This window comes from Myotis lucifugus, unplaced genomic scaffold (assembly GCF_000147115.1).
Source record: "Myotis lucifugus unplaced genomic scaffold, Myoluc2.0 scaffold_20, whole genome shotgun sequence".
In the NCBI taxonomy this organism is placed as follows: domain Eukaryota; kingdom Metazoa; phylum Chordata; class Mammalia; order Chiroptera; family Vespertilionidae; genus Myotis; species Myotis lucifugus.
Genome location: NW_005871068.1, coordinates 5,482,578 through 5,492,140, shown reverse-complemented (window position 1 = coordinate 5,492,140; position 9,563 = coordinate 5,482,578). Strand labels below are relative to the sequence as shown.

Below are 9,563 nucleotides of genomic sequence, written 5' to 3'. Positions count from 1 at the left end.
CAAAGAGCCGCATGTGGCTCACAAGCTGCAGTTTGTAGACCACTGCCCTATTCTCTTCTGCTAGCTTTGTAGAAGCATGAGATACCTTTTTCACTCATGCTTTATCTGGAATATAAACAAAGATTGCATACTTCCTAACCATGCCTTGCTTTTGATATCTCTATGTTCAGCTCCCATGCATAGGACCTCATGGACACAACCTAACATCTGAGTTCCTCTCAGAATCTTAAGGGCATTTCATTTTAATATGCCTTTTATCATTTTCTCATTGTTCACTATCACTTAGTGAGGTTTTTTTAAAACATTTTATTTTTCTAAATATCTTTTTATTGATTTCAGAGAGGACGGGAGAGGGAGAGAGAGCGCTAGAAACATCAATGATGAGAGAGAATCATTGATCGGCTGCCTCCTGCATGCCCCCCACTGGGGATCGAACACACAACCCAGGTATGTGCCCTGACCCAGAATCATACCCAGGATCCTTCAGTCTGCAGGCTGACACTCTATCCACTGAGCTGAACCAGCCAGGGCTAGTGAGGGTTTTTTAGATGATCTAAGTGCTTTCCATGCATCATACCACATGTACTATCTACTAATTGACCTCTGCCTAATTATCTTCATCTGAAAATTGAAAATTATAGTGGTAACCATCTCCTGGGGTTGAATTGAATAAAATGATGGATGTAAAGTGCTTGGAAAAAAGTACCCATCATATAGTAAACAATCCCATATAATAAAAGGCTAAGATGCAAATAGACCGAACAGTGGAACAACCAGAACAACTGAACTACTGGTCGCTGTGACGTGCGCTGACCACCAGGGGGTGTGTGTGGAACATGGTGGGCGATGGCCCTGGCGGGATGGTGGAGCAGATGAGTGGGGGCGCCAGACCAAGGCGGGGCGCTGGTAGCTGTCATAGGGGTAAGCTTCTGGTGGTTACTGAAAATGCTTTGCTCCTGCATGCCGCAGCCCCACCTGGCACTCACACCTCCTGCCAGCACCAGCCCCGCTCACACTCTCTACTGGTGCCCAGTGCTGGTCCCAATCACTCGGCGCCACAGCGGGTGTGAGCGGCGGCTGCTGGCCCTGATCGCCTCTGAAGACTTCTTCACTTCCTCCTGCTCCTTAGGGGCAATCAGGGCAGCAGCCACCACTCGCACCCGCTGACAGCACCGGTCCCACTCGCACAGCTGCTGGCGCCAGTCCCAATAGCTACAAGCCATCAGCAGGTATGAGTGGGGCTGGCACCGTCAGTGCGTGGGAGTGGTGGTGGTGGGAGCAGGGCTGCTGGCAGACAGGGGACCAGGGGCCATGGTGGGAGGGGCTGTGCGCGGGCACAGAGGATGGGCTGAGACCAACCCCTGTGCCTACTGTGGCCCACAGTTCCTTTCAAGGTGCACAAATTCATGCACTGGTCTCTAGTAGAAATATAAAGTATTTCCATTCATACATTTAAAAACTAGATAGAAGCATCTACTGCATGGCCAAGCCCTGTTCTGGGGACTGGGAATTCAATTTTGAAAAAGACATGATTCCTATTCTCATAGAGTTGACATTTCAGTTAGATGACAAACAGATAAAACAAACATGATAGACACTAGTAACAGAATTATTTTGTAAATGAGATTTAATCTGAGATAAGATATATAATTTGCTGACAATGAGAAAGGTAAAAGGTAGTAGACCCTGGATTCGAACCTAGGATTCTGACACCCCAAAGACCAAGCTTTAAGCCTGCCATTATCCCCATGCTGTTATGCTCATTATAATCTCTGAAATATTTTCCCACTGCTGTCTTCCTCTTTTTCCCTTTATACTTCATCCTCTGAAATCACTACACCACATCGTTACCTTTACTGAAACTTGATTTTCCTTGGGAGTTTATCAGTTATGACAGTGTTTCTCAAACTTCACTGCATATTGGAATTACTTAGGGATCTTTAAGACAATATTAATGCCTGGAATACTGCCCCCAGAGATCCTGATTGGATTATTCTGGGTTTAAGTCAAGTGATTCCAACAGCCTTTTAGAATGATGGCTGCTAATGCTCTGTATGTATCCAAAGTGTGGTCATCAGGTTTCCTACTTTGATTTCTCTCTTGGGAAAACTTCCTGAGTTCTTTGGAAATTCATATTATTAGGGTCACTCCTGCATTTTCTTTGGTCAAATTGGATTTCTCACCCTGCCAAATCATCCCTTTAGCACTTTCAAAACTAGATATCTAATGTATATCCAGTACCTTGATTATGGTATCTCCCTCTAAACCCTGTATTGGCTAGTCTGTCGCTATCCAATCTCTTCACTACATTAAAATCAACCTTGCATTTTCCCCAGTGAGCACTCCATTATTCTGGCCCCATTGCAGCCAAATTTCTGAGAAGTGTCTGTCCATCATGTTTTCACTTATTCATCTTCCAGTCATCTCTAATAGCTGCATTTTTATTCAATTTGCATCTGTGTGTGTTACCAGAATATAGACAGTACAACTCAGGTGATGTAAACAGAATACAATTTTATTTAGGTCTCACCTTGCCCACTTTATTCAGTGGGATAATGTAATGATACACCTGACCAGGACTCATGTTGGCTCTTTCTTATATCTAGACAACAGGACAGTCTTGAAATTTTTTAAATAAATATATTTTTTTATTGGTTTCAGAGAGTAAGAGAGAGGGAGAGGGAGAGGGAGAGAGAGAAACATCAATGATGAGAGAGAATCATTGATTGACTGCCTCCTGCACGCCCCACACCGAGGATCGAGCCTGCAACCCGAGCATGTGCCCTGACCAGGAAGTAAACTGTGACCTCCTGGCTCATAGGTCAATGCTCAACCACTGAGCTACGCTGGCTGGGCCAGTCTTGAAAATTTCATACTCCCAAAGACTGTAGACTGAACCCAATACAGCCACCAAAATCCCATGGTTACAAACACTTTAAGCTTTCTCAAGCAGGAGTCAAGCACAGTTTCTATATCTCAGGACTACAGACATAGACGGAGTGTCCATATGAAAGTTCCCAACTAGACATGACAAAGGAGGGGGAGGTGGTGAATCACAAATCACCAAAGAAATCTCTTCCTTCTCTCTTATTTGACTTACTTTTATAATGGAATGGAATGGAATATATTACACACTTATAATGGAGTTCATTCTCACATTATTTTCTTCATTGCTTCACCTGACCCACTAAGATCAATCTTAACCCAACCAGATATCATGTGCCCTATGATGTGACGTAATAAATTATCCTTACTTAAAAAAAAATGAACCTAGATCAAATCGGTCTCTAGATTTAATTTAGAGTTTATAGGAAATATATGGTTTTAAGGAACAAGTTAAATGATACTACTAGAAAGCTTGGAACTAAAAAAAAAATGTAAGAATCTTTATAGGACAAATGACCTAGTTTCTCCAGAAAATCAATTTCAAGAGGAAAAGGAAGTGGGGATGTGTGGCTCTTATAGAATAAAAGAGACTTACAGGACAAAAGAGCCAAACATGATAAGCAGATTTTGTTTGGAACCTAATTAAAAAGAAAACAAAAACAAACAGCTAGTTGTAAAAATTATCTTTGAGAAAGTCAGAGCATTTGAATACTGTCTGATCATTAGATGTCATTAAGAAATTATTGTAAAATCAGTTAGGTATGAAAATAGCATAATCAGCCGAAACCGGTTTGGCTCAGTGGATAGAGCGTCGGCCTGCGGACTGAAAGGTCCCAGGTTCGATTCCGGTCAAGGGCATGTACCTGGGTTGCGGGCACATCCCCAGTAGGAGGTGTGCAGGAGGCAACTGATTGATGTTTCTCTCTCATCGATGTTTCTAACTCTCTATCTCTCTCCCTTCCTCTCTGTAAAAAATCAATAAAATATATTTTTAAAAAAAGAAAATAGCATAATCATTGTGTTAAAAATCAAAAGATCTTTATCATTTAAATATATATAATAAAGCATATACATGTAAAATGACATAATGTCTGGTATTTATTTTTAAAATTTCTACTTCCTAAAATTTTGGAGATAAAAAAGTGGACAAATTTGGCTCAGTGGATACAGCATCAGCCCACGAATTGAAGGGTCTCAGGTTTGATTCAGGTCAAGGGTCAAGGGCACTTGTCTCAGTTGCGAGCTCCATCCCCACCCCCAGTGGGGAAGCATGCAGGAGGCAGCCAATCAATGTGTCTCTCTCACATCAATGTTTATCTCTCTCTGTCTCTCCCCCTCCCTTCCACTGTCTCTGAAAAATCAATGGAAAAATATCCTTGGGTGAAGATTAACTAACTAACTAATGAACTAACTAAATAAGTAGACAATGATCTTAGGACTTGGTTTAATATTCTAGTTTCTCAAACTTCGCATATGCTTGGAAATTTCTATAATAAATTTGTAATATCATTTTGCCTTCTTACTTTTAGTCTCATTGCTGTTGTTGCTGTTGAGTTTTGTTTATTCTTTCATAGCTCAGGGATCTGTATATTTAAAACTGATGCCAGGTGAGTCTCCCCATTGGCCAGATATAGTTACTCATGCAGGGGATGACTCCCAACTGGGGGTTCAGCATCATTTCTCCACTAGCTCAGGTCTCATATATTTATTTGAAATTAGACTCATTTAAGTCCTTAGCATTCAAGGAAGATATCTGGTTGTGTGACTATGCAAATGACCCCACTTCAATTGTGAGGAATTAGGAAAAATTGGTTATTATTGGGGTTAGCCCACTGCTGTTTTCAACTATTAATTGATACAGACAGTGCAGTGCATGCGTACATTTTTCAGTTGTGTTTACAAATGAAACCAGCTTGGTCTTTCTCTTTGGAATAGGTGCCCAAAGAGGAATTAATCATATTTGTTATCACAGCCCTGAAAATATTGCTAAACCCTAAACAGAAGGTAGCATCCCACTTGCCTTTTGACTGTATATCTGTCTTAGCTTTACCTCAAAAAATTGCCAGATATTAGGGAGGGTAGACTGAGCCCATATACCTAGGAGATAATAGGATGCCCTCTTGGGAAGACAAGTGGCATTGATAGTCCAATATCCTAATTATAATAGTGATTCTTCTAAAACAGTGTTTAGCAAATTTGCCTCACCATGAGATTTACCTAGGATATTTGTTATAAATGCAAGTTCAGGACTCCTCTCTTGAAGATCCCTAAAGATTTTGATTTAGTAGATTCTGGGTAGACCCCTTAATGTGTTTTTAACAAGCTCCTTAGATGTTTCTTTAGAAAACCCAAGTTTTAGAAACACTTCTCTAAATTAATTTATTTCACTTTAACTATGGAACCTGCAAGCAAATGTTTACTGCCACCAGTGAGCTCTGCTCCAGGAAGGTGGTTTGTGCACAAAGTCTACAAAATATCCAAATGCAGAGAAATTTCCAGAATGCTTATTTCCCTGCCCAGGTTTGCTCAGCCTAGCAGACTTAGGTTGTTAATTGTTAACTCTTCATATTACAATCATCTAGGAAGTTTGAAAAATACTAATGCATATGACCCAGAGGAAATTATTTAATTGATATGTAATAGGGCCTAGCTATTTTTATTTTTAAAGAAGTCCTATGTGGTTCTAAAATAAAACCAGATTTTATGCCTGGCCCATGTGTCTCAGTGGTTGAGCATCGAACTATGAACCAGAAGGTCATGGTTCGATTCCCAGTCAGGGCACATGCCTGGGTTGTGGGCTCGATCCCCAATAGGGGCATGCAGGGGGGCAGTCAATCAATGATTCTCTCTCATCATTGATATTTCTATCTCTCTCTCCCTCTCTCTGAAATCAATAAAAACATATTTTAAAAATAAAATAATAAAATAAAACCAGATTTGAGAAATGCTGAGGTTGAGTTATATAAATTGAGGTAGTTGCAATTTTAGTGAATATTGTGCTTGAAAAGGATAGGATTAGTAGAATCTACCTGTCCCACGAGATCTAAAGGAGAATAGCTCAGATTCCAATCCCGCTCTTCCCCTAATATTATGTACATTTCATTTGTGTTGTGTGGGGTGGAGTGTTTTAAAATTCATTTCTTCTTATCACCTTTAACTATAATTTTCCCTTTCACTGACATTTTGGTCTCCATGATCAGTTTTAAAGTTTTTTTTTCTTTCTGTGTGTCTAGGCATAAAACTTAATTAAAGCAGCTTATACTAAGATGAGGTGAAAGGAATGGTTTGATGCCTAATAACATACAAAAATCTTTATTTGAATGGAATTAAAACACTCCACTACTCTGCCGCATTACTTAGATATCTCAACTCTTCTCTGATCTTGGGTGTGGAAAACTAAATGTAGTGAACCAAATCTGGAGTTGCCCTGTTCCTCCAAATATAATAAAAACTAGAGGCCTGGTGCATGGATTCTTTCACCAGTGGGGTCCCTCGGCCTGGCCTGCGGGATAGCGCCAAAATCGGCTCTCTGACATCCCCCAAGGGGTCCCGGATTGTGAGAGGGTGCAGGCTAGGCTAAGGGACCCCACCAGTGCAAGACTGGGGCCGGGGAGGGACCACGGGGGGGCTCCAAGGCATGTCTGACCAATCTGGCCCAGGTCCCGATTGGCCATCTGCCCCCTGGTGGTCAGTGCACATCATAGCGACTGGTGGAATGGTCGAATGGTCGGACACTTAGCACATTAGCCTTTTATTATATAGGATAATCTTAAACCCATGGAAATGGTATGTAGAAAGCCCAATTTCCATTTCTGTGAAGCTCCTCAGGTCCAGTGTTCTCGTGGTCACTTCTGACCCTAAACTCTGTTTCTCCCCTAAATTGATCCAGGTGATGATGACCTAAAGAGTCATTCATGCTTTTCCTGTTCTACATCATGTTAGCTTAGCTATAGAAGTCCGTTTTTATCCTTCATTCACATCAGAGTGCTGTGTAGCAAAATTTAATGAAATGTGGGGCAGATGGGGGGATTTACAGAGCTGCAATAAAAAAATTAAAGCAACTAATGGAATATCTGTGTTGTTTTTTGTGTGTGTGTTTTTCCAAAAAATCTCTCCATAATTTCTCCAAATCAGGCTTCAATCTCCCCTATTTTGTTTTCTATGGCATCTGCACACATTGTCTATCCTTGTGGTGAGTAAATGGAAACCAAATACACTTGATAAAATCTACATTATTTATCTGACATCTATCTAAATTGAAAAATTGTGCTATGCAGAAGATTCCGTTTTAAATCTTAAAACTGAGCACTTTCTAAAATGTATAGGCTCCAAAGACTAGGGTGCTTCTTGCCTACTAAATACTTGGGTTTCTATACATATAAGATTTGAAAATATTGAAGAAAGTCGAAATTTTGGGTGTATGAACAAGATGAGAAAAAAAATCTCCAATGTTAAAAAATTAAATGTATAAAAATTCCATAGACAAAATTAAGTACAAATCACAAGATGGGAGACTTCACAGAATGGAAACTCAAACAGCTAATAAACACATGGAGAGATGTTCAAATTCACTAGTTATTAGAGAAATGCCAATTAAACCTCAATAAAATGCAGATTAAAAGCACAATGAACTGCTATTGCAATACCCATTATGCTTAGGAACAAGTTTTTAGTACTAAGTTTTCTGCCCTCAAGGTTTGGCTCAGTGGATAGAGCGTCAGCCTGTGGTCTGAAGGGTCCCTGGTTTGATTCCAGTCAAGGGCACATACCTTGATTGCAGGCCCAATCCCCAGTCCTGGTCAGGATCCTGTGGGAGGCAATCAATCCATGTGTCTCTATCAAATCAATGTTTCTCTCTATTTCTCTCTCTCTCTCTCTCTCTCTCTCTCTCCCTCCCTCCCTTCCACTCTCTCTAAAAATCAATGGATATTGGGAGGGAAGGTCTGGAGGCCAGGCTGGAGGCCCAGGCCTGGCTCGGAACGAGCAGGAATCCCCCAGGCTGCAGACTCCTCCTCCGGTGGCTGAGCCTGGGGGCAGGGGCTGGACACGTGACCCTACAGGCAGCACCTGGAGCGCCCCAAGCGTTGCACATCACCATGGAGCTGGAGCACAAACAGCAAGAGATGGAGCACAAACAGCAAGAGAAAGAAGAGATGGACAAGGTGAGGAAAGAGAAGATGAAGGAAGCACAGGAGAGAGGGAAGAGAGGCTGTCATTAGCAGAGACCAAGGAACGAATCCAGAAGTTGCAAGAGAAGCTCTGGGCCCTACAGGAAGAGAAGCACCTGCTTTTCTTGCAGCTGAAGAAAGTTGTAGATGAGGAAGAAAAAGTTGTAGATGAAGAGGCAAAAAGAGCAAAGTGGTCTGACCACTCTGACCTCAGCTGCAGACACACAGGAACTCATTTCCTCAGCGTGCAGGGGCGCCCTCGAGCACTCACTTGCCCTGCAGGCACCCACATGGCACTGATGGAGTCAAACAGATGTCCCCACTCCAAGTGCTTACCACCCGGCATTCTGTGGACCCAGTAGCTTTCACAGGGAACCCAGAGCACAGGCAATGCCAACGCAGCCCAGGCAGTGCCTATGGGCCTACTCAGCTCCCACCTCACTCTGGACCCACTCAACTCTCCTATAGTCCTATTCAGCAGCTCAGAGAGCCTTCAGCATTTCCTGCAGTGCAGCCCTTGTCAGCCACAGCCACAGCCCTAAGCCATGCACAGCCACTTTCATCCCACCCAGACAGGGTGTGTCCAGCCTGGTGGTGGGTGCCCTGGCCTTGTAAAAGCAAATGGAACGTGCTAACCAGCAAACTGGCTTCTCTGACTCATCCTCCCTGCACCCCATGCATCCCCAAGCTCCAAATCCAGCCACTCCACTCCTTGCCGCCCCCCCCACCCCACCCCCACTTCCAGTGCAGATGCAACCAGCAGCGAAGTCAGGCCTTGCAGCTACCAGCCAACCTGGCCCCTGGCTCCCTTTCATTCAGCACAGCCAGAATGTGCGATTCCACCACAAGTGACCATCACATTTGATTTTCAACCTCACAACCCCCCATGGGTGAATGTCCCCATTGGGTCCTAGTAAAATCTGCCGGGGGGGGGGGTGGGGGGGATATGAAGAGCACAACTGAGTAGATATGAACTTCTCTTTAACCCAGAGAAGAGAAGATTCCAATTTGTTCCAAGCAGGTACATTTTTTTAAGTCTGAGAATCATTATCCCATTTAATGAATGTGCATTGTGTCATACGCAGTAGTAGACACTGTAGGAAATGAGACCTTAGCAGGAGAGAGGACAAGCAAATATGAAAAACCACATAGGGACATGCAAAGAAGAGCAAGGTATTCTAGCACCGTGCTATGGCACACACAGTGAAGCTGATTTTGGATCTAAGGGATTAATCATCGAAGATTTCTTATAGAGAATTCTGGAAGGATTTGAATAAAGAAGACTCAGGGTGAGAAATGGTGGACAAAACATCAGGTACACTAAATGGTCTGTGTCTCAACACCAGGAAAAGGAAGGGAAGAAAAGTAATATTTATGAGCAACTGTGATAAGTCAGGTATTGTAACATTTACTTTGTTTATATTACCTTATATATTCTTCATGACAATCCCTCAGGTAAATAAGTATTCATTAATTCAACCAGTTTTCCTAACAATTATTTGTTACTAG

At 42.4% G+C, this 9,563-nt stretch overlaps 1 pseudogene; it reads left to right on the top strand.

Annotated features, from left to right (window-relative positions):
- The first annotated feature begins 7,982 nt into the window (after positions 1 to 7,982).
- On the top strand, positions 7,983 to 8,906 carry LOC102441586 (annotated as a pseudogene).
- Positions 8,907 to 9,563: the final 657 nt, after the last annotated feature.